We start from the raw sequence: 27,323 nt of genomic DNA on the forward strand, positions 1-27,323 counted from the left end.
TGCCTGGCACACATTAAGTGTTTAAAAATGCCCATTAATTGGCTGAATATCTATCCATACGAGAAAGTGGATGCCAGATGCCTTTTGTGCAGAATGTGATATTCATTTGGATGGAAAACCCATAAAGTCCAACAGTACCTATAACTTGGGCAAATAAGGATGATGGGAAGTGAATTAAGCCCAGCATTGAGGAGGAGGAGGAGAGCAGGCTGGACATCCTTTGGGCAATTATACAGTGCTTTTAATGACATCAAGTTTCTCCTTGAATTAAAGACCCATCTTTTTAACATCAGTATTCTCCTGATGATGCTGTATGAGTCATGGATTAATAGTCTCTGAAGAATTAAAGTCGGGGTTCACCCAGAGGGCAGTGGAGAGAAGCATAGTAGAAATAGGTAGACTGTATCCTATCACTTAAGAATTGAGCAAGAGAAGTATAAAGGGTCAGAAAGGGTCATAGATTTTAGATCTGGAAGAGACCTTAAAGGATGTCCAATCTTTCTAGGTCAGGGAACCTCAACCTCTTTTGTGTCATGGAGCACTTAGGCACTTAGGTGAAGTCTATTAACTCCTCAGCATCACATTTGTTGACTACATGCATAATTGAAGGAAATGCTAATTTTTCTTTAGACATTAGTGAAAATAAAAATGTATTTTTTTCCATCCAAGTTCACTCGTGGCCTTAAAGCTATTTGTGGAATGAGTGAATAAATAAATAGATGAATAAAACTCTTAGCAAGTGCTTTCCACATGCAAAGCACTGGGGACATATGAGGAATTCATGTTCCAGTGGGGAAGACAACCCATATGGAGGGTTCCAGCTGAAAGCCATAGATGGAAAGGTCCCATAGTCCTTAGGGTATGATAGCCAAGCAGATGGTAAAGTCTCTTCTTGAATGGCATTTCCACTGACAAAATAACAGTTTCTTCTGATGCTGAACTATCTGACGGTGCCAAGGCTTTGGGTGGCAAGAACTTTCTCCTCGGCTTCTTCAGTAACTATGGCTGTTTCATTTTCAGGTGCCACAGAAGTTGCTTCCCAGGATGATGGCAATGCCATTGCTGAGGATCTTGGGTTCAGGGGCTGTCTGTCTGAAGGGAGGAGGCTATCAAAGTGGTGGGGGCAATTTGACTTGCCTGGCATATACTGGCTCCTGTCTCTCCCTCAGGGGACCTTGCTGCTTCAGCCAGGTCAACTTGCCTGCTCTTTATGTGACAGCTGTTTGGCACATGGTGAGGAGAGCTGGCTCCCTCTCCTCAGGAGAGTGGCTGCCACCCTTGGGGCTCTGGTGCCCATCTAATTTTGTGCCTATGCTGCCCTTCTCTGGGGATCCATAGACCCAACATTAAGAACCTTTGATCCTGGCCATCTTGTCCTTTATAGACGAGGAAACCTGATGGTTAAGTAACTTACCCCAAATAATGCAGGTCACAAGTGACAGAAAGGATTTGAAGTCTGGTCTTCTCACTATACATATATCCAGTGCTTTCCCCATCATTCCAACTGTCTTACGTGGATAAGGAGTTGATCTGGCTGTGGAGCAAAATTAGGAGGTGATTGATAGATGGCTCTGGTTTACCACTATATTCATACCATGTCAAGAGAGCTAAAGGAATCCCTCCTCCCCAAAACATTGGATGGACCCCCAAGGAAGATTTATGCAGCAGCTGGGTGGTTCAGTGGATAGAAGGCTGGGGTCAGAGATAGGAAGACTAGAATTCAAATCCAGTTTCAGCTATTTAGCAGCTGTGTGGATCTGGGAAAGTCATTTAACATCTGTTTGCTTCAGTTTCTTCATCAGTGAAATGAGGATAATGATTACACCCCCCCCAGTTGAGATAATGACATAATAATTATAAGGCGCTAAGTACAGTTCATGGCACATAGTAAGTGTGACATAAAAGTTTTTTTGTTATTGGATTTGTTTTCAGTCATGTCCAACTCTTTATGACCTCATTTGGAGTTTTCTCGGCAAATTACTACAGTGTTTTTCCATTTCATTCTCTGGCTCATTTGACAGATGAAGAAACTGAGGCAAATGGGGTTAAGTGACTTGCCTAGGGTCTCACAGGTAGTAAGTGCCCAAGGCCAGATTGGAACTCATGAAGATGAGTCTTCCTGACTCTAGATCTGGTGTTCTTACCACTGTGCACCCTGCTACACCCACTTGTAAGCTGTCCTGAATTCCAACAGAATCACCTCAATGGATTCTTTGAGCTCTCATGCTACAGATCCTCTCAGGAGTTTTAGAGGGAGTGGGAGTCAATTGCTTTTCAGAGCTATGGGTCCAGGAAGCTTTGGAATATTGGGGTGAGTGTCAGGAAGGTCATGATGAGGTGGTCCCACCTCAGCAGACTTTGGGACTTAATGGAGACTCTTTGGCTCCCCCTAATCAAGCAGGAATAGGTTATTATGCATCCTCTTCAGGGTGGTAATGTGGCAAGGATTTACCATTGTGCAGCATCTCTGGTACTCCCCATTTCATATGCTGACGCCTCAGCTCCCTTAACTAGATGCTTTCCTCTTGCAAAGGTAAAGTCCTGAATCCCATTTTTTATTCCATGTGTAGAAAGAGCTAATCAGGAAGTTCCCATGATCTGGCAAACCAGGGCACGACTCACAGTTGCTGGGTTGCCCATGTCTTTTATCAAGGGACAAGAACACAAGTCTCAGAGAGGGATCAGGGTTCATGCCTAACTCCACGGGAAGTGTCCGCTGCTCTCTGGCTCCCTTACATGGGAGCTATGCCCCAGTGGGGCAGATCAGGGTCTTCCCAATTGCTCCCATTACATTTATTACCCTTTGCCCACAGTGTAAATTTTCTACAGCCTATCTCTGCCTCATTTATCCATCATAAACACAGTGCTAGGTGCTGTGGTCAGAAAACCCCAAACCCCCCAGCCTCAAGGAACACTTTGGCCCCATTGCTGTTGTCCCTCCCTTAGGAAGAAGTTTCTGGGTTCCTTTAGTGCTTTCCCCATTGCTCTTCAAATTATCTGCATATGTTTATCATTTTCCATGTTGTCTCCCTCCAGTTGAATGCAAAGTCTATGAAACAGGGACTGTTTTCTCATTTTTTTCCTTTGTATCCCCAGCCCCTAGCAGGGCGCCTTGTACCTCATAGGCTCCCAACAAAAAGCTACTTGTATTAGATTCATCCTTCTATCTCCTTTCCCCTTCTACTTGTTAATTCTGTGGAATTTTACTGCCTCATCCCCCCTCCTCCTGCTGTTGCTGCTGCTTGTTTCTCTATCCACACAAGACTTCTCTTTGCCTGGCTTGTTCTCAAAAACAATATCCAGGCTTGCCCACTCCTATATCAGACAACCACTGCTCCTTTACACAGAACACCCACCACTAGAATCACTTGAGATTTCCTATTTACATTCAGACACACAGAACCCACAGTTAGTTCTCATGCAGGGGAAGAGGCAGACATTTCTTTATAGGCATTATCACTGCTTAGGGAAATAGATCAGTACTTTTTGTTGCTGTTCAGTTGTTTTTCAGTCGTGTCTGACTCTTTATGTCACCGTTTGGGGTTTTCTTAGCAAAGATACTGGAGTGGTTTGTCATTTCCTCCTCCAGCTCATTTTTACAGATGAGGAAACTGAGGTGATGAGAGTTAAATGAATTGTCTAAGGTCACAACGAGTAAGGATCTGAGGCCAGATTTTGAACTCAGAAAGTTGAGTCTTCCTGACTCTAGATCCAGTGCTCTATCCACTGAGCCGCTCAGCAGCCCTAACACTTCTTTGTAAAAGCTAACCTGGTGTTAAGTAGTAAAATGGAACAGGAGTGCTAGTCAATGGGTACCTAAGAACTGAAAGAAATACAGCCAGGTCAGAGCTGGAGCAAAGAAGAGGTCTTCCCAATCCCTTCAGAGTATTGCAGAACCTTGGAGTGGGGATAAACCACAGAGGGTCTGGCTCTGAGAGAGCAGGGTCATCAGTCATCTTTTATATTTAGAATGCCCTTCTTACTCAGACTCATCTCTTAATATTCTTAGTTTTGATTTTTCCCCCCAGGGTTTGGCTCAGGAGCTATCTTTAGATCCCCTACCTCAACTTCCCTAATTATTCCCTAATAATTGGGGGAAGGAGAGGTAGATAATCTTTTCACTCATTCCCGCCTTTTCCCTATTGGTGAGTTCCTCCTGAAGCCTCCATTTTGTGAAGGAGCTTGGCCTGGCCTGCCTTCTTTCCTCTCCTAGTCCTGGCCCTGGCTTCCTGAACTTCAAAATCCTACCTTCATCCCCTCATCTACCCCAACCCCTGCTTTTTTAGCTCCCATTTGTATGTTATCTTCTAATATTAGAATATAAAAGACAGAGCAAGGACCATCTATCTTTTTGCTTGTATTTATATTCCCAGCCCTTATCACCATACTTGGCACATAGTAACTCCTTAATAAATGCTTATTCCATTCCTTATTTTATTTACTCATTTGCTTCTCTGCTTTGCCATCGCCTTCCCTTTTTACCTCCATCCAGAACATAAGGTTTTTTAGAGCAGGGACTAGTTCCTTTTTGTCTTTTTTTTATCACTAGTGCCTAGAACAGTGTCATGCCCATAATAGGCACTTAATAAATACTTGTGGAATTGGACTGAATTCAGTCAAGAAAGCATCCCTTCATCCTGAGTCTCCTTAGCGTCCAGGCAGAAGCGATTACATACAAAAAAAATGCTCTGTCTGGGTCCAGAGAGGTTAAGGGACTTTCTCAGAGATAAACAGCAGAGCTGCAGTGCAGACAAAAGCATTCATTACCCTGGAGCTCTGCTTGTCCTTTGAAGAGCAGCAGCATCTGCTGAGTCACCCTTCCCTCGCTCTGCTGCTGGCTGATTCGCTTCTTCTCTCAGTGAATATCATCCCAGGAGCCTCTTCTCCTAGAGCTGGTGAGGAAGAAACCACTGCAGTCTCCCAGATGATGTCTATGCTATGGCGTATATATGTCTGGTACACACTAAGCTTTTAAATATATTTTGATAACTGTATTAGGATATAATTGGCTCTCTTTGTCATCATATGTATTTTATTTTATGCATTTAAGAACATTGTTCGGAGCTTAGCTATAACCAGACTGTCAATGGAAGGAAAGGAGCGTTGATTAAGCACCTACTATGTGCCAGGTACTGTGCTAAACACTTTCCAAATACTATCTCATTTGGTCTTATTATCCCCATTTCACAGGTGAAGAAACTGAGGAAGACAGCAGTTAAGTGACTTTCCCTGGGTTCACACAATTAGCAAGTCTCCAAGGCCACATTTGAACTTGGTACTTCATTATTCCAGGCTCAGCTTTATCCACTGTACCCCCTAACTTTCTAGAACAGACCAACCCTCAATTCAATTGTCCAAACTGATAAGCTATAACACAACAAACAGAAATTACATATTACAATTACTTGTAAGCAAGACCTTATAATTAATAACTGTACTGTTATGTACTTAGGTAAAGTAATAAAAGTCCTGAGTAGTCTTCAAGCTTACTGAGCCTTGCCCTGGACTCTTCGGCAGCTCAGCAGTCAATCACTCCTTCATTGGGTGCAACTGTTTGAAGTCTGAAAGATTCTGCATCTCCAGATACCAGCCAGGGTCGTTTAAAGGCAGGCAGGAATCAGGAAAGGACTTGAGAGGCCAGGGGAGGGTTATTGGTGGTAGAAGAGGGGAAGAAGCTCCCCCGGGGCACATTCATTCATTGACCAGTCAGTCACAAGGATAAGCTTCAGGAGAGCAGTGACTGTGCCTGAACTAAACGGTTTCCTCAATGTTAACACAGTACTTTGCATAAAGTAGGTATTTAATAAAGGCTCATCATTGAACAAACAACAATATTTTAAAAGGATAGGATTTGTAGCTGGGGTGGGAGGGAGACCTTAAACTCTCCTATTGAGTGTTTTATGAGACTGCAGAAATCGACAGAGCAAAGAATCTGTCAATATCTCTTGCCCCAATAAAGTATGAGGTTACACACACATGCATGCATGTACATACACATACAAATACACACACAAACATGTGTGCATCTGTATATAGTCATGTATACATATATGTGTATGATACCCATATAAAGCATATATACACATACAGACACATATACATACCCACAGTGCACACAATCTCTGTGTATAATGTACATACATGAGTATATGTACACATGCATGTATATGTGTGTTTGTATGAATATATAGGTGGTACAATGGATAGAGTGCTAGGTCTGAAGTCAGGAAGATTAATTTTCTTGAGTTCAAATCTGGGCTCAGACACTAGCTGTGTGACCCTGGGCAAGTCACTTTACCCTGTTTGCTCCAGTTTCCTCATCTATATAATGAGCTGGAATAGGAAATGGCAAACCACTCCAGTTATCTTTGCCAAGAAATAGGGTCAGAGAGTCAGTAGGACATGGCTGAAAAATGACTGAACAGTATGGATACGTGTGTGTGTGTGTGTGTGTGTGTGTGTGTGTGTGTGTGTGTGTGTGTGTGTGTGTGTGTGTAGAGGAACTTACAAGCTTTGAAAGGAAGGTGATTATGCTTGAGGCTTGATGTGGCTTGGAGTTTAAATGTAAGATAACCACCAGAGGGCGGCAGCGAATCAGAAAAGCTGCCTCCATGGACTCTTGGTTTTAAGGAAAAGCATTTTCCTAATATGTTTTCTGTGGACCTGGAACTCTTGATCATTTGCCTTACAGCATACCTTTTAGCACTGCCTTACCTTTGCATGTTGACAAATTACCCAATGCATGTAGCGACTGCTCTCAGAAAAGAGGAAATGGGAGGAGCACAGAGCCAGGTATCAAAGTATCCTCCATTAATTCAACATATTGGCCCAGGTAATAAAAATAGCATCCTAGATTGTTAGATCTGGAACTGAGCATAGAGGCCACCTAAAGCAACCTGCTCATTTTGCAAATGAGAAAACTGAGGTCCAGACAAAGGAAGAGAAATGACATGCCCAAGCTGGTAGAGGGAGTAAACAACAAAGCCAGAATTTGAATCCAGGTCCTCTGACTCTAAATTAAGTGCTCTTTCCACTGCATCTCCTTGACTACCTACGGTGTCAAAATGTATAAGACATAGCCCTGGTCCCTAAGAAGCAGTTGAATGGAACACTAGTTAGAGAGCTCGACCTGTAGTTGGGAAGACCTAGGATCAAATCTGGCTTCAGAGCCTGAAAATCACTTCACCTCTGTTTGCCTCAGTTTCCTCAAGTGTAAGAATAACAATACCCACCTTCCATTGTTGTTGTGAGGATCAAACATTTGTAAAGTGTTTCACACAGTACTTGGCACAAAGTAGGTATTTAATAAATGTTTCTTTCCCTCTTTGAAAAGACAGTATTGGAGGTGGCTAGGTGGTGCAGTGGATAAAGCACCAGCCCTGGATTCAGGAGTACCTGAGTTCAAATCCAGCCTCAGACACTTGACACTTACTAGCTGTGTGACCCTGGGCAAGTCACTTAACCCCCATTGCCCCGCAAAAACAAAACAAAAACAAAAAAGAAAAGACACTTGATTTATCCCTTAAAACCCCAAAATATCCATATATGAGCCTTGCCACAGAACAGAAAATAATGGTAGTTACATATTAGAATGATTAATAAAGGAACTTAGTTCATTCCCTAGACATCCAAGGGTCTTTTTAGTCTGAGCATGTCTGGAGGCAAGGAGAAAGACTAAATGACCTCTCGAGGTCCCTTGGCATCCTTCCTCTTTAAGGGATCTCCTATGGGTCACAAGGAAATTAAAGAGGGTATTGCATTTAGCCACAAAATATTCAGTGTTTTCTCAGAACCCTAAGAAAATGCCAATGTTGATTGAACTCCTATTAATAGGAAATAACAGGACCTGCTGTAAAAAAAAAGTTTCCTTCTTCTCTTCCTGACCACTTCTGCAGTGTCAGCATGATGCAGCATAGCTTTATTCCAGGCAGACTGAGCCAAAATTCCAAACATCTTCACCTTCTCCCACATTCTCCACCCCCTCATCACTCCCCATCATAGAATGGTGAGCGAGGAAGACAGCAGGGGAAAAGGAATGAGAAGAGGGAGGGGAGATGACTAAAATGGGGTAAGAGCTACCCTGAACATCTGGTTGGCTCAGGGGACTGTTGGATGACTCAACAACAAAGAAAAAAAATTTGTCCTCCCTGGGGCAAGCTGTTGCCTGAGGAAAGGAACTCACTTTGTTCTGTTCCCTGTATATAGGATGCCTATTTGTGCTTAGGGGATAGCCTGCAGTGCTATGGACAGGATTAATGATGTCAACAAAGATGGTAGCTTCTCCCTTCTAGTAGTACCTTCTCAAGGTCCTTTTCACATAAAACAAAGATCTTTAGTTTCTTTTTGCTTTTGGTAAGGCAATTGGGGTTAAGTGACTTACCCAGGGTCACACAGCTAGTAAGTGTCAAGTGTCTGAGACCGGATTTGAACTCAGGTCCTCCTGAATCCAGGGCCGAAGATCTTTAGTTTCAAAGAACCTCAGATAGGTCATCTGGTCCAGGTCTCTCATTATTTTACAGGTGAGAAAACTGAGGCTTAGAGAGGAGAGATAATTGTTTATTGTTCAGTTATTTTTCAGTCTCACCTGACTCTTTGTGATCCTGTTTGGGGATTTTCTTGGCAAAGAAACTGGAGTGGCTTGCTGTTTCTTTTTCCAGCTCATTTTACAAATGAGGAAACTGAGGCAAACAGGGTGAGGTGACTTGCCCAGGGTCACACAGTGTCCGAGGTCAGATTTGAACTCAGGATGATGTGTATTCCTGACTCTATGCTGAGCACTGCACCATCTAGCTGCAGAAAGGTGAGGTGTCTTGTCCAAAGTTATACAAGTAGCAAGCTTCAGAAATGAAAGTTGAACCTCTAACTCTAGACCCTCTAACTCCAGAGGCAGAACTCTTTCCACTCTACTGTAGTTTGCCCAGATTTTCTCATATTCCAGATACTTCATAAGGATGATAGTATCATAGATTTAGTGTTGGAAGAGTTAAAGACCAGCACCCAGTTCCACCACCTCACTTTCCAGGTGAAGAAACTGAGGCACTTAGGGGTTATATGACTTGCCCAGAGTCGCACAATAAGTGCCTCAAGTGAGATTTGAACCTAGGTCTTCCCCATTTCTAGTCCAGTGTTCTACCTACTAGACCACATGAGATTCTTTCAGGATTAATAGAACAATGGATCCTTCTCTGCAGCCCTTCCCATATTAATTATGGATATTTAAACTATCTCCTAGGTGGCCTTCCTGGGCCTACTCTCTCCCTCCTTCAATGTATGCTGCCCATTGCTGCCAGGCAAACCTCCCTTAGAAAGTACTAGTTAGGGGGCAGCTAGGTGGCACAGTGGATAAAATACCAGCCCTGGATTCAGGAGGACCTGAGTTCAAATCCGGCTTCAGATACTTGACACTAGCTGTGTGACCCTGGGCAAGTCACTTAACCCTCATTGCCCCACCCCCCCAAAATTCTATTTATCTCTCTTCTACTTCAAAATTATTTCCATTTCCTACTGCATCAAATCTAGTCCCACCTTACCTATCCAACTTCATTTCCCATTACTCCCCAGCATCCATCTTACATCTTGTCAGCCTAAGCTCACCACCCAAACAATGCCATGTTCATTACCTACAATTATATTGTAAATATTTGTATGTAGTGTTCTCCTTACCTTCTACTATTCCAAATTCTACTTAGCTCATCTGAAGCCTTATCTCCTCAAAGAAGGCCTTTCCCCTAGCCTACTTTATCTTCTTTTTAAGAACTCCTTATGATAGATTCAGTGGGTACCATAATATAATGATAATAATAATAGCTAGCATTTTATATGTATAGCTCCTTAACGTTTATAAAACACTTTACAAATATGATTTCATTTTATTCTCACAAAAAATCTGAGATGGAAATACAATTATTGCCTCCATTTTTTAGACAAAGAAACTGAGGCAGACTGAAGTTAAGTGACTTGCCCAGGGTCACACAGCTACTTGGTGTCTGATACTGGATTTAAACTTAAGTCTTCCTGAATGCACATTCATCATTCTAACCACCATGCCACCTAGATCCTAAATATATTCATCATTTAAGTGCCTACCAGGTCTAATTTACTACATACAAAGATAAATGTGATATTTCCTTTCTCTCCTAGAGCTTAAACTCCAGAAGAGGTGATAAGATAGATGAATAAATAATATAAATTAGGATGTAATAAGCACATGGCAGGAACACTGATATGAAATCAGATGAGAAAGTAAATATATTCAGCTAGAGAGAGAATAAGGGAAGGATATAGTGGAGGATTCATATTGGACGTGGGCTTGGAATAACAATAACATTTCAACAGGAAAAAAAATGGAAGGTGGAGGTGGTTCATCACTTCAGGTATAGTGTAAGAGTGGAAAAGCATATAGGGGCTAGGAAGTAGTGCAGTTTGTCCAAAGCATGAAATAATAAGAAAGAACAATATGAGATAAAGTTGGAGAGAAAGGTTAAAGTCAAACAGTGGAGGGACTTGAATTCCAGTTTAAGGAGCTTGAAGTTTTTACCTGGGCACTAAGAAGGTGAATCTTTTACTAATATAGGGAATGGACTGCAAGGTGGAGGGACTGCTGTTTGGGATACCTGTTCAAAGGTTATTGCAGGGGCAGCTAAGTGGTTCAGTGGATAGAGCACCGGTCCTAGATTCAGGAGGACCTGAGTTCAAATCCGGCCTCAGACACTTAACACTTACTAGCTGTGTGACCCTGGGCAAGTCACTTAACCCCAATTGCCTCACCAAAATAATAATAAAAAAGGTTATTGCAATAGTTATGGGAAGGAAGTAGCAGTTGGTGATTGGTATTTGCTAAGCACTAACTATGTACTGGGCACTGTGCTATGTGCTGGACAGACGCTTTATAAGAGCAGAAGCTATTATAAAGATGGAATTGACTAGATGTGTTAACTGATTGGATATATGAGATTAAGGGAAAAGAGGAGACAAAAATGACCCTGAACTTACGAATGTGGGTGACTTAAAGAAAGGTGGTTCCCATTGGCAGAGATAAAGAAATCAATAAGAACAGGTATAGGGAGAGAGATGATGAGTTCAGTTTTAGACAAGTTAAGCTAAAGGTACAAATGAAACAGTATTATCTTGTTCTCTGTTATTTCATGTGTACTAGTCTGAGCTCTCTTCTAGATTCTTTAAAGGAAGGGACTGTTTATTACCTTTCTCTATCCTCACCCCCACCCCCTTAAGTCCTTAGGTGCTATGGTTTACCTATACTATCTAACACAGCATCAGATATTTTGTAAATACTTTTTAATTGACCAATCATCCAAGAATGGGACATATACTCCTCAATAAATGAAAAAGAGAGTTGAAGCCACTTCATTCCCAAGCTAGGCACCTCCCTTGTGAGATCTGGAATGCTCCCCTGGGGATTTCTAAGGGTCTAGCATCAATGACTACATCAGCAATCTGGTTTTTCACAACTAAAATACTAGGAGGATCACCTCCCAAAATGACCTGAGGCCATTATTGATGATGCTAAGCAGAATTATTGACTAGAATACTTAAAGGATATTCATGTCTGGATTTTATGACTTTAAAAGAATAACAAAGTCTGTGGCCAAGGAAAGGAAAATGGAGGAGATGTTCTTGACCTATTCAACAGCATGTTTTCCTTCTTTCCATTGGACCACAGCCTTGGCCACCCATTCCCCAGACTTTCAGAACTAGTACAGCACTACTTTCACAATGTCTTCTCACCCCATCCTTCTGAATTATGAGCTAGGGCAAGCCAGGAGGGGTGGTCATGTTTTCTTTCTCTTGACTAAGGTGGTAGCTATAAATTGCATTAAAAATTCAGTACATATTTTAAGAATCAGTAAAAACATTGAAAAACAGCTGCCAGACTGCTAACTTCCTTATCATTGGAGCTTCTTGGAAGGACACCATAGACTATGACAATAACTAAAATGTGTTTTTTGGAAATGACTTTAAATTGTGGCTTCTAACTTAATTCTTTCCCTCTCCATTAATTTTGCATCCTTTCAGTTCCTCTGCAGTGGAGATACACTAAACTGGGATATTTTTGTCACCACCCCCAGAAAGGATTCATTACACACCCACAAGTACTTGATGTTATGCCTGGCATGGGACACAGTAAGTTCATCTTGTCACTAATTTTATTATACAGAAAGTTGAATACCTCCTATGCACATTTTACTATCCTAGGTACTGTAGAGAATATAAAGAAGCAGTAGACATAGTCTTGCCCTCAAGGAACTTATATTACATTTAATGAAAGACTATTCTTTAAACCAGTGAAATGGGTCTCAAATTATTGAGTTCATGTTATGGAAGAATTGTTTTGGGGGCAGAGGACCTTCTAAGGTCATGTATACAATTGCCTACCCTATGGTTCTGTCAAATCATGGGGGCAAAAGAATCCAAAGAAGCAAGTTAAATCCCTGATATATTTGCAGTCATAAGCTCTACCATATACATAGCGTTTACTACTAATATGTTTACTCTTTGATCTAAATGAGACAAGGTAGCATAGATAATTAGACAAGAAAGCAGAGATCACTTAACCCAAACCCATTACCACTTCTGGAAAATCAATTCAGCTTGTGGTCCCCTTGATACTCAGGCATGTCATATTCAGATACAATGCACTAAACTCAAACGTAAACCTTACATTTAAATCTGCATTTTCCTTTTTCTTCTCCTTTCCCTTTCATATGTAATCAATAACTAAGTCTTGGAAATTCTTTTAATACAGCTTCTATTGATTCTATAATATCCTAGGATATTATCATATAATACCATATTATATATATATATATATACACACACACACACAAAACATCAGATGACATATATAACATATATAATATCATAGGATGCTATACTATCCCATGAACAAGTCTTATTACCTTTCCTCTCTCTCCATTATAATCCCAATGACATTCAAACACCTTAGCTTGATATTCAGGGACTTCTAAAAGTTGACATTAGACTATCCTACTACCTTTATCTTATATGACACTCAGATAAATGAATAAAAAATAATTTATTAAGCATCTTCTATGGTCCAGGCACTCTTTTAAGTCCTAAGATAACTCTGACCCTCAAGAAGTTCACATTCTAATTGAGGGAGGTACATATACAAGATTTCAGCTTCAAAGTAGATAGAGGGGCAGCTAAGTGGTGCAGTGGATAGAGCACCGGCCCTGGAGTCAGGAGGACCTGAGTTCAAATCCAGCCTCAGACACTTAACACTTACTAGCTGTGTGACCCTAGGCAAGTCACCAACTGCCTCAACAACAAAAAAAAGTAGATAGAAAAGTTTTCCAAACAGTAAGCATTCAGAGGTAGGTTGGATGGCAAAATCCAGAGGTCCTTAGCATGCATGAGGTCAGATGATAGTGCCTAAGGGTTTTGAGAGAATAGTCACAGGACTGAGCATTTTAGAGAAAGAACTAATAGTTAGACCTGGTGGTGCTGATCTCACTGGAATACTTGTATTTGGTGATTCCAAGCTGATGTGAACAGTGTTAACAGCCATGCCATTCTTCCTACTCTAGCAGGTTGGGAGTTGCAGTGGGAGAGACAAAGGGAAGGCAAGGGGGAAAGGGACTCCAGCTTATGCTTCTTCCCACCTACATTCTCTAGATAGGGTTTCTTCTTCACATAGTCAATGCTCTAGATGAACTAGACTATTTGGTTCCCCTTATACATAACCCACACTTTGCATCTTGTTCATCCCATTCCTGGAATGACTGTTCACCCCTCCCCCATGCCTATTTAATTTCTAGTCTTCTTTTTAAAATCAATTCAAATTCTACTTCCTCTATGAGGCCTCCCTTGGTTCACCTTCTCTCACCATCAGAAATTATTCTCCTTGATCTTTGAGGGGCATTTTTCTTGTACTTTATTTTGGGGGGGGGGCAATGAGGGTTAAGTGACTTTCCCAGGGTCACACAACTAGTAAGTGTCAAGTGTCTGAGGCTGGATCCGAACTCAGGTCCTCCTGAATCCAGGGCCAGTGCTTTATCACTGTGCCACCTAGCTGCCCCACTGCTTGTACTTCTTTTAGACATTTATCAAGACATTTATTTTGTGTTCTAGGAAAGAGGTTAAGTGATTTGCTTGAGGTCATGTAGCACATGACAGAGATGGGATTTAACAATTTAATCCATGAGCTTCATGAGGACAAACAAGCTTATCTAAACTCTGCATTTTCCCCCATGACCCAGCATAGTGGTTGTCACACAGTATCTTCACACAGTAGGTACTAGATGACTGAATGTTTGTTTATCTGAAAAAAGTGGATTTGGCTTTTCATTTAGTCAGGTTCCCAGCTGATACCTATGTTATAACTAGGCTCCTGAAAAGTCTGAGAAGTGCTTGAGAATCTTCAGATGGCCAACTGCTTATTGGAACACAGACATAAATTAGAAAGAACATCAAATGTGAATTAAAAACAAAGAAAAACAATTAGAAATGTTTGTGTTAAATGGCACTGATAAAAGTATTTCAAGATATATAGGATGGGGCAGCTAGGTGGCGCAGTGGATAGAGCACCAGCCCTGGAGTCAGGAGGACCTGAGTTCAAATCCAGCCTCAGAAACTTAACACTTACTAGCTGTGTGACCCTGGGCAAGTCACTTAACCCCAATTGCCTCACTAAAAAAAAAAAAAAGATATATAGGGAATTGATGCAAATACATAATGCCAAGAGCCATTGCCCAATAAGCAGTCAAAGCATATGAATGACCAGATTTTGGAAGAGTAATTGCTAATATAAATAAATACTTGATAATATACTCTGAATTATTAATAGCAAGAAAATGCAAATTAAAACAATTCTGAATTTTTGCCTCACCTTCTTAAAATTGGTAAAAATGACAAAAAAAATTAGAAAAATACATACAAAGGAAAGAAGACAGGAAGGAACGAATAATGGGGGAAATTGATACATTAGTATAAACAGTCTAAAATCTTGCTCAGGAATGGAATGTCTTTAAAATTAGAATGGACCTGGCATAAAACAATACAAGAAATATTGAAACAAAACAAAGAAATTGAAGGAAAAAAAACAAAAAAAATCTCAGGAGTAAATAAAAAAAGAATTGACCAGGAATGTAGGTCAAGTAGGGATAACCTAAGAATTATTTGATTACCTAAAATCTATTGTCTAAAAAATGTGGAAACTGTTTCATAAAATTATAAATGAAAATTTTCTAGAATCCTTAGAACCAGAGGAAAAGTGATAACAGACAAAATTTACTGGAAGGAAACCTCAAAATGAAACCTCCTAGGAACATCATAGACAAATAGCTTACATACAAAGAAATAATACTCTAATTAGCTAAAAGGAAGAGTTCAAATACGAAGACTCTGGGGCAGCTAGGTAGCACAGTGCATAAATTACCTGCCCTGGATTCAGGAAGACCTGAATTCAAATCGGACCTCAGACACTTGACGCTAACTAGCTGTGTTACCCTGTGCAAGTCATTCAACCCCCATTGCCCTGCAAAAAAATAAAAATAAATAACAAGACTTCACAGTAAGGATTATATGAGACCTAACACCTACTATCACAAAAAAAGATATGACATTCCAAAAGGCAAAGACATAAAGAGAGACACACACACCCCCAAGTGCTGTTTTGAAAGGTGCTTGGGGGAGGGAGATTGACCTTAAGTGAAATAGAAGATTTCTAAGAATTCTTAAAAAAAAGGTCCAAAACTGCATGAACATTTTAAAATGTAAATTCAGGTGTCAAGAGAAACATAGAAGGATACACTTATGTGTATAATTGAAAGGCCATATGACTTCTAGATCAGATGAACAAGATGAAGGACAAGACATTTTTTTCCCATTCTCATGATTTCTCAAACCTCTTCAAAACAATATTTGTATCCAAGAGAAAGAGCAAATTTCAGCTGTCTCCATGGTCTAGAAAACCAAGAATCCCAAAGAGGCAGTAATTCAATGAACTAACGAAACAGAAGGCTAATCCCTAACCTCTAACTTGTTCATTGAGCATCCTCCACTACCCACCAAACAGCAGGGCTACATAAGCCAACTAACAGACTTTTGAATGAACTCACCTCTATTTTCCCCCTTCTCTATGCTGAGGAAAACCAAAAAAGGTAGAAGTTTGCTTAGGTTGGGACAGTGTCATGGCATCATCAGTGCTGTAACAGGGCTGAGTCAGAGAACTGAGGAACAGAATGAATTGGGGCAAAACACGTGTATGGCCACGAAGCCTGAAGGAAAGGGTGAAACTTTCAGTTGGAGCAAGTTCTGTCCCCCTAGAATGCAAGTTCACTTGTAACAGAGATTGAGGTCTATGAAATGTGAAGTGCTCCGTGTGTGAAAAGACTAAAGTGGTTTTGAGTTCTAGACCTCCAGGGAAACCACTATAAAAAAGGAGACAGAAAGTGAGCAATAGGGGAATATAAGGGGGAAAAGATTGAAATTACTAAAGATCTCAGGAGGAATGAAACTGAAAACCTTTGAGCATAGGCAAATAATCTAATGGGGAAGATATTAATAATAAAAGGGAATATTGCCTCCAGATCAAGTAAGAGAGTCCACACATCTATAAACAAATATCTCAAGACAGAAGGAAAATGAATCAATATATGATAAGGCAGAGGACCTGTGAATTCCTGAGAGAACATAGAACACAGTAGGATATTCTGGAATGGTTTCAAGTCAAATCAACCAGCATTAATTAAGCACTTAAATGTGTAAGACACTGTGCTAAGCATGGAGGATGCAGATACAACAACGAATGACAGCCCCTTTCTTCAGGAGACATATCTTCATAGAGAAGACAATACATACAAGAGAAGTGAAAAAGTAGAGAATAGGGAGGTGCCCACATGGAGGCAGAATGGCAGAGTTTCCTCTGATGGTGATTTCCCTGGAGACAAGACTGCAAAGTCATCTCAGCCTCTTCCCATAGCATACAATGAAGGATAGCTGACTTGGCTCTTTCCTCAAAATGAAGGTTATAAGAAAAATTCATCCACTGGAGAAGGGAGGATATGGGGACAGCTAAAGCATTGGTGGCAGGACTGTATGACTTTGGTAGGTAACTTGCATCCCAGGGTAATTATCTATGTATATCTGTGTGGAATGTGTTCCTAGGGAAGTTAAATGTGCTTGACTGTACTTCAGAGAGATCAAAATGATAGCTGAATCACAGGATCAAGAAAGAGAGAAATAAGAATCATGAAAGCAGAATATATAATGTGCTGAGCAAAACTAATTGTCACAACAACAAAACCCTTGAAATTGGTAGCAAGTTTCACCAAAGAAATGAGAGAGAATAACTTACTGAGAATGCAAATCCACAGAAGGAAAAATTAATCTAGAAGAAGAGAAGAAAAAAGCCACAATGCTTAAAGAAAATATGATCTCCATATAAGTAAATATATATTCAGCTTGAAGAAAAGATGCACATAGGTAACATAAAGATTCTATATCTCCCAGAAGAACACAAGTCAAAAAACCCCAAATAGTATAAAGTAATAAAATAACATCTAAGATACCAAACATCATATAAACCCTCTCTTCTACCATTTTCTTCATATTTATAAAAAAGAGGGGCAGCTGGGTGGCACAATGGATAAAGCACCAGCCCTGGATTCAGGAGGACGTGAGTTCAAATCTGGCCTCAGATACTTAACACTTACTAGCTATATGACCCTGGGCAAGTCACTTAACCCTCACTGCCCTGCAAAAACAAAAACAAAACAAAAAATAAAAAAACAACACCAAAAAAACATTTATAAAAAGGGAAGTGAGACTAAAGAGAAGAAAAAGTAAAGAGGACAAGATGGAGAGAATACACAATTAATTATGATAACTGCAGATATGCATGAGATGAACTCACTCCCCAAATGGAAGAGTACAGCAGGATTTATTTTAAAAAAACACAGAATCAGACAATATGTTGTTAGAAGACACATACTTGAAACAAATATTCACACAGAGTTAAAATGAGGTTCTAGAGCAAAATCTATTAGGTTCTAGGGGAACACAAAAAAGCAGTAGTAGGAATCATGATTTCAAATAAGCCTTATTTGAAATAATACCACTCAAATTTATATATGTATTCAATGCTATACCCATCAAGTTCAGAAGAAGAGGCAAAAATTGAAGAATCTCAAGAGTAAAAATGGAAAAAAGGAGGAAGGAGATAGAGCTATCACTATCAGATTGATTTCAAACTGTACTTCAAAGCAATAATCATTAAAATGAATTTATAGCAGTTAAAAAAAGAGAAAGGTGGATTAGTGGAGCAAATTACATACAAAACATGTCTAAGCAAATACACATAGTAGCAGTTCTGTGATCAATGCAAACGCCCCAGTTTCTGTGGAAAAGAGCTTCTTGTTCTCGTTCTTGTTCTTGCTCTCATTCTTGTTCTTTTCTTCCTCCTCCTCCTCCTCCTTGTTCAAAATTTGATGGGAAAACTGGGCAGCAGCCTGACAGTAGTTAAGTTTAGGTCAACACCTCATATCATCTACCAAGATAAGCTTCAAATGTATATATTACTTAGACATAAAGAGTCACACCACAAACAAATTAGAGGAACAAGGAAGAAATTAACTTTTGGATCTATGGATAAGGCAAGAGTTCATGATTAAACAAATTATATAGAGGATTACACAAGATAGAATAAATAATTTTGATTATATAAAATTAAAGTTTCTGTACAAATAAGCCTAATGAAGTAAAAATAAGACCAGAAACAGAACACTGGGAAAATCATTGCAATAAGTTTCTTTGATAAAGATCTTATTTCTGAAATACATAAGTAAATGATTAAAATCAAATTAAATCAAAAGAGCTAGTCACTTAAACTCTATGTGACTCAGTTTCATAAAGTGTAAAATGGGAAACTACCTGGCAGGGTTCTTGGAGGATCAAATGAGATGATATTTTCTAAGTGTTTATCACAGTGCCTGGCACATAGTAGATGCTTAATAAATGGTTATTCCCTTCTCTTTCCCTAGGTGCTCTGTAAGGTCCCTTCCAACTACCACTCTCTAGAATCCTCTAATACAGCATGCTGAAAATCAATTTGGTCACTAGATGGAGTATCTCCCTGAGAGTTGAAACTTAGAATTTTCTGTCCATATGAGTACTTCATTTGACTGCCTGGTCCTTACAGCCTTCAGGGTGTAATTTTGAGAATCTATACTATTATTCTAATTTATAGACTTTACCAATTGAGCTTAAAGCTGCTAAGAGTTTAGCTCTACTTCCACCCATGAAAAAGAAAACAGCATAATACCTTAATAAAGGGGACTTGGGGGGAAAAAAAACCTTTTTTAGGCATTAAAAAAAGGAAGAAATAAAGATGGTGGGGTACGGGCAGCAACCAAGCTGAATTCTCCCAACATTCTCCTCTAAACAACTTTAAAATGGCTCCTCAAATGAAATTTTTGAGCATCAGAGCCAACAAAGGATCAGAGTGAGACATTTCCCCAACCTAAGGCAACTTAGGAGGCCAGCAGGGCGGCGGGGGGGGGGGGGGGGGGAGAAACAAGCAAAGCCTCAAAGAAATCTGCTAATTTGAACCATGCCCCAAAATGATGAGAAAGTTAGAGGAAAAATTAGGAAAAGAAATGAAAATGATGCAAAAAAAATAATAAAAAGAGAATTAATTGCTTGGTAAAAGAGGCAAAAAACAAACAAACAAAGAAACAAACAAAAAACAAAAACTTGAAGAAAAGAAACTCTTAGAGATAGAATTGCCCAAATAGTAGGATCACAAAAATTAACTGAAAGAAAGAACTACTTAAAAAGCACAATAGGCCAAATGGAAAAGGAGGTACAAAAGCTCATTGAAGAAAATAATTCCTTAAAAATTAGAGTTGGGCAAGTGAAATGATTCTGTGAGGCATCAAGAAACAATAAAACAAAGTAAAAAGACTGAAAAAATAGAAAAAAAACTTTTAATATCTCATTAGAAAAACAGGTAACCTGTAAAACAGAGTGAGGAGACATAATTTAAGAATTATTGGACTAACTGAAAGACAGTCAAAAAAGGAGCCTAGACATTGCATTTCAAGAAATTATCAAGGACAATTGTCCTGATATCTTAGATTCAGAGCATCAAATAGACAATGAAAGAATCCATCAATCATCTCCTGAAAGAGATCTCAAAATGAAAACTCCCAAGAATATCATAGCCAAATTCCAGAGGTCCAAAATAAAGGAGAATATATTACAAGTAGTCATAAAGAAATAACCAATATCCTGGAGCCACAGTCAGGATCATACAAGATTTAACAGCTTCCACATTAATTAAGTAGATAGCTTGGAATATGATAATCTGGAGGAGGAAAAACCTAGGATTACAACCAAAAATAACCTACCCAGAAAAATTCATTATTATCCTTTGGGTGAGAGAAATGGGCATTTAATGAAATAGGGAAGTCTCAAGAATTCCTGATGAAAAAAGTCCAGAGCTGGATAGAGCATCTTATATTTAAACTGTGAGAAATGATTATTTGTAAACAATATCTTGGAGATTCAATCCTGACTTCCCCCATTCCAAAGTCCTTCTTGATAAGATAAAATCAATTCTCCTTAGTCCTGGCTAGGGCTTTTAAAGATAAGGTACTCTCCTTTGCCAAGGCTATAAACTTATAAGAATCTTGATAAGACTGAAGCCTTTTTCCCCTATGTTTGTTTGTGTGTGTGTGTGTGTGTGACTGAATCTTTTAAATTCTTTGCCTGTGTGAGGCAATTGGGTTTAAGTGACTTGCCTAGGAAGACACAGCTTGTAAATGTCAAGCGTCTGAGGCTGGATTTGAACTCAGGTCCTCCTGATTCAAGGGCTAGTGCACCACCTAGCTGTGAATCTTTTAAATTCTTGTTAGAGCAATACAATTTGGTCTGGGGTGAAGATTTCCATTGTGTCCTATTAAGGAGATAGACCTTTTGTTTAGCTAGAAAGGCTGTTCACCTATTTGAAAGAGGATATACATTCTTTGAATAGTTAGCCCAAAGTAAGGATGGTTTGCTATCACCTCTATTTTAATATAACCTACCCTCAAATTAAGTTGACCAATCAGAGGTGATTAGGTATTCCTCAAGAAGACCTCCTCTTTGAAAGACATATAATCTGTGACCCCACCACCATTAGGAGTCTTTGGTCTGGAAGAGATGGCCATTGACCATCCTTTTATTCATAACTTGTTGGCTTATTAATAAAATGTTTAAATTACCCAGAAACTATATGTCTCATATTTTTAATCATCACAAAATTCAAGACTCAAGAGAAGTATAAAAAAGTAAACATGAAAAAAGTCTTCATAAGGGATTCAATAAAGTTAAACTGTCTACATTCCTATATGGGAGGATGACACATGTGACTCCTAAGAATTCTATCACTATTAGGGCAGTGAGAATGAGTCTTCATAGACAGAGGGCAGGCGTGTGAGTTGATTATATTAGGATGATCTCCAAAAAAAGTTTTAAAAATGAATAGGTGAGAAATAGGGATGCACTAGGAGAAGAAGGTAGTAGAATGGGGAAAATTTTCTCACATAAAAGAGGCACACCAGGAAAATCTTTTATACTGGAAGGGAAAATATTGGGGGGTGTTTGTATGAGCACAATGCCTGAACCTCACTCTCATTAGAATTCATTCTGAGGAAAAAAATGAGAGATGGCCTGATGGGGTGGAGGTTAAAAAGACAAATGGATTAAGGGTGGCACAGACTTGTGAGGATGTACAAGATAAAAAGAGAGAAGGATAAAGAAAAGAAAATGGGATGGAGGTAAATATACAGTTAGTAATCATTATCATGAGTGTCAATAAAACCAAAGCATAATGAATTGGAAACCTTAATTCAACAATTTGTTGTTTATGAGACATAGTTGAAACAGAAAGACACACACACAAAGTTAAAATAAGGTGCTCAAGCAGAATCTATTATGCTCCAGCTGAATTAAAAAACAACACCACTGGCAGGGAATTGGAAATTGAGGGGTTACCCATCAACTGGGGAATGGCTGAACAAGTTGTGGTATATGAATGTAATGGAATACTATTGTGCTGTAAGAAACAATGAGCAGGCAGATTTCAGAGAAACCTGGAAGGACTTGCATGAACTGAAAATGAGTGAGATGAGCAGAACCAGGAGAACATTGTACACAGTATCAACAACATTGCGTGTTGATCAACTATGATATACTTGACTCTTCTCAGCAATACAATGGTCCAAGATAGTTCCAAAGGACTCATGATGGAAAATGCTCTCCAAATCCGGAAAAAAAAAAGAACTGTTGAATGTAGATCGAACCAAACTATTTCTATTGTTTTTGTTGTTGTTGTTTTTCGTTTTTGAGGTTTTTCCTTTTTGCTCTGATTCTTCTCTCATTAGATGACTAATGCAGAAATATGTTTAATGTGATTGTACATATATAACCTATATCAGATTACTTGATGTCTTGGGGAGAGGGGAGGGATGGAGAAAATTTTGAAACTAGAAATCTTATAAAAACAAATGTTGAAAATTATCTCTAAATGTAACTGGAAAATAATAAAATATGTATGTGGAAAAAATACCACAAGGTTAGCAACCATGACCTCAGACAAAGCAAAAACAAACATGGAGTAATTAAAAGATAATTAGGGAAACAACATTTTGCTAAAAGGAACTATAGACAATGAAATAATATAAAAATTTTCACAGCAAATTTCACAGCAAGAAATAAAAACCTAATTTCTCAAATATATAGAAAACTGAGCCAACTTTATAAAAATAAGAACCATTCCCAAATGGATAAATTGTCAAAGGATATAAACAAGCAGTTTTCAGAAGAAGAAACCAAAGTTATCTATAGTCATATGTAAAAATACTCTAAATCACTATTAATTAGAAAAAGGCAAATTAAAATTACTCTGAGGTACCATCTCACACCTATAAGAAAGGAAAATGCTGCAGTAGATGAGGGAAAATTGGTATACTAATGAATTGCAGGTGGAGTAGTGACCTAGTCCAGCCATTCTAGAGAATAATTTTGCACTTATGCCCAAAGGGTTATAAAGCTGTGTATACCCTTTGATCCAGCAATACCACTACTAGTTCTATACCTCCAAAGAGATAAAAAGGGAAAAGGATCTATATTTACAAAAATATTTACAGCAGCTCATTTTTTGGTGGCAAAGAATTGGAAGTCAAGGGGATACTCATTAATTGGAGAATGGCTGAATAATTTATGTCATATGATTATGATAGAGTACTACTGTGTTATAAGAAATGACAAGGGGGAGGAGGTGGCTTCAGCAAAAAAAAAAAAATTGGCAAGACCTACATGAACTGATAGAAAATGAAGTGAGAAGAACTGGGAGACTATTGTGACAGTAACAGTAAAAATGTAATGATAATCAACTTTAAACAGTTGGCTACTCTGATTAATACAATGATCCAAGACATTTCTTTTTCTTTTTGTTTTTGCGGGGCAATGGGTGTTAAGTGACTTGCCCAAGGTCACACAGCTAGTAAGTGTCAAGCGTCTGAGGCCGGATTTGAACTCAGGAACTCCTGAACCCAGGGCCAGTGCTTTATCCACTGCGCCACCTAGCTGCCCCCTGATCCAAGACATTTCTAAAGGACTCATGATGAAAAATGCTATCCATGCACAGATGGACATTTAAGAGCAAATTGAAGTATAACTTATTTGCTTTATTTATTTTTTTGCTTTTTTGTGATAAGGCTAATATGGGAATATGTTTTGCATGATTTCACATGTGTAATTGACATAATTTTGCTTGCTTTCTCAATGGGTTAGGGAGGGGTGGGAGAGAGGAAGAGAATTTGAAACTCAAATTTTTAAAAGAAAATAAGTTTTCTAAAAAAGGGGGAAATTTTGGTATTTTTATCTAAGGTTTCCCCTAGATACTTCCCCATAGTCCCTGTATGAGTTCTTTTCCCTCAAAGCAGCCAGTTAAGTTTCTGATTAGACAGTGACTTTTTTCTTTTTTAAAATGATGCAATACCAAGTCCTTCACGACTCAGCTCAATTCCCACCTACTCCCGACCTTTCAAGGTGCCCCCAGCTATTAGTGCCTTCCCTTCTCTGAAAGTATTCCTCTGTGTGTGTGTGTGTGTGTGAGTGTGTGTGTGTAATACATACACACATGTTTTGTATTACCTTTAGAATGTAAACTCCTTGAAGGCAGGAGTTGTCTTTTTGCCTTTCTCATATCCCAAGAGGTTAACATTGCCTGGCACATAATAAATGCTTAATAAGTTAATATTGACTTGACTTGAATTAGAACCCAGGAGTTCTATCCCAGGTCTGCTACTAGGTATTTATATGACACTGGTCAAATCACATCAGCTCTCTGGCTTAAGTTTTCTCATCTGTAAAGGAAGGATGTTGAATTACATAATCTCTAAGACCCCTTTTACCTTTAAAATTTTATAACATTTAAAAGATGAGTCCTGACTTAGGCCAGAGAGAAATTTACCATTAGTCTGTGCTATGCATAGATGCAAAGAGCTGAGCAGTGAAGTTACTCCACATTTTTACAATGAAAACTTTGCATGTTCATTTGTATGATTTTATCATAATGTGCCAGGCAGATTTCAAGTTAATATTATGACAAGGCTGTCTTGTAGGTTTTGCTGTACTTTAAGTGAATAGAATCTGATCGTTCATCCTGCTTATTACTACATGAGACAACTGATTTTGGCTGCAAGAACAAATTAGTGAAATTCTATAAGATGTTAATGTTGAGGTGGGAACAGTGTTTTTGTAGGAAGCAGGTCATTTTTTTCTGAACCAGAGCTTGTGAGCTGCCTCTGTTTCTGGAGTTAGGATAATTTTGCATAAAGGGTCAATGAAGAGAATTTGGCTCAATGATTAGAAGAGGTAGAGTTGAATGACCTATGAGGAAAAGTTCCATCTCAAGCTCATTAACTTCTCTTTAAGTTAAGAGTTAAGTTCAATGACTTCCAAATTGATTACAGTCAAATATTTGATTCGACAAGTTACAGCAAGCTTTTGATAGGGAACTTCAAAAACTGTTTTCATCAAGTCTCTTGACATTTTCCTTTCTGTTAGCTCAATCAATAATACGTAATAGAATGAAAGAACAAACAGTTAGCAATCATGGGGCTGCTTTTCCTAAATCAGCCACTCAGTCACAAAAATCACTTGTCTTGAATGTTGGTGAATTTGAAGTCTGCAATTGATTGATAATCAAGGAAACAGATGCATCTGGGGTGTAGTGAAAAGAGCGATTGGAGTTAGGGTCAGGATGATTTGGATTCTAATTTCTTCACTGAGATTCACTACTTGTGTGTCTTTTTAGGCCACTTCCATCTCTAGAGCTACAATCCAGATCTATCCCACAGGAGTGTAGTGAAAGAACACATAAAATTATATCTATGAAGTGTTATATAAATAGGAATTATTATATTCATGTCAGTTGATAGCATATACAGAAACAACTTGGTAAACATGCCTCTCCTAGGAGCTATGTTCTTATCTATATTTGAAAGCCAAACGCACCACAGAAAACATTGCTGGAAGAATGTGGCCATGACCTGAAATCAGCCCAACACACCCTCAGGCATGCCTTGACTGGGTAAGTACAGTGATTACAAAACAGAAGGTCTGCTTTTCTCCCTTTTTCCTCTCTCTATGGAAGGTTCTAGGAATTCTCTATTTTTAGTTCACAGTTGATAGGATTTCAGAGCTAGAAAGGACCTTAGAGGTCACTTAGTCCAGATTTCTGATTTTACAGATGAGAAAATTGAGGCTATGATCTGGGTCCAGCCTGGTGATCCAACACAATAAGGACTCGGAGAGGTAGAACAACAGGCTAGGATAGAGAAGCACAGATCCCCATATCTTCATTATACCTCTAGAAAAGACAACATGGCAATCACTGGATGGCTGCATCCCACACCAACTTGGGATACCTTTGGGTCAGAGAAGCCACTGTTCTTGGGGTTCCCCAGCCCAGAGCTCCTATGCTCTAGCATAGGGTTCCTTTCTGATTACCTGACATGGTGCCAATCATTATACCAATCAGAGTTTGGCCATTAATGTGAGAAGGTCCCATGGGGGCATGTACCTATCTTTGCATGTGCTATAGCTAAGTTTTGTTTTACACAAACTTAGTTATCTGTGCCAACCAGTCCACTATGGTGTCCCAAACAGATCCCCAATGAAGGTGAAGTGATTTACCCTAGGTCACACATATGGTTAAGGACACATTTGACAAAAGAACCTAGATCTGATTACCAGTCATGTTTCTTCTCCCAAACTACACTGCCCCTTATAGATCTTTGAGTTCTAGGGCAAAACTGTCCCAGAAGGTAACAGGACATTTGTATTATTAGTCCATTAGACATTTGAAGTAGCTAGATGGTATAATGGATTAAAAAAAAACCTCAAGCTAGAGTCATAAAGAACTAAGTTCAAATTCTGTCTCAAACACTGTGGGACCATAGACAAGTCACAACCCTATCAGCCTTAGTTTCCTGATCTGTAAAATGGTGATAATAATAACTATTTCAGAGGGTCATTGTGAGGATCAAATTATATACGTACAGTAATTGAACAACCTTAAAGTACTATATAAATGGTAAGTATTATTATCTACTAAGTGGTTTAAAATGAGAGTGAGAGATGGAAACAACATTCTTGGGACTTTGCTCCAGAATAGAGATTAGGGTTGAGAATTGAAATTGTAAGGGTCAGAAAAACACAATAACGGAACTGTCACTTAGGAAAGCCTCCTGTGCCCTAAATGGATTTGGGGGAATAGTACTGGGAGTTCCTAAGCGGAGACAATTATCATATCAGGGAGAATTTGTTTTTTTTTTTCATTCATGTCCAACTCTTTGTGACCCCATTTGGAGTTTTCTTGGCAAAGATACCATAATGGTTTTCCATTTCCTTCTCCAGCTCATTTTACAGATGAGCAAACTGAGGCAAACAGGGCTGTCACTTGCCTAGGCTGTGATACACCTATGGGAAAATGAAAACAATTGGTAAGGAATTGAAGGTGTACATATGGCAGTGGAGTTTGGGAGGTTAAGAAAAAATGTAATGGAAAAAGAGAATATTATTTTTAACAGAGTGCCCAACAAATACCACAGGCAGCCAGATTTCTAGTATTTGTTTTGTGCCCTCCTCAAGTACATGTGGTCATATATTGTTTGCCATTCTTTTTTCTATGAGATTAGCTACAGAACAGACTTTTTTTTGCAATTTTGTTTGCAATTGTGCTGACATGCAAAGATACAGTAAATTCCATAGTTTTGTACTGTGAATATTTA

This window comes from Dromiciops gliroides, chromosome 2 (assembly GCF_019393635.1).
Source record: "Dromiciops gliroides isolate mDroGli1 chromosome 2, mDroGli1.pri, whole genome shotgun sequence".
Lineage (NCBI taxonomy): Eukaryota > Metazoa > Chordata > Mammalia > Microbiotheria > Microbiotheriidae > Dromiciops > Dromiciops gliroides.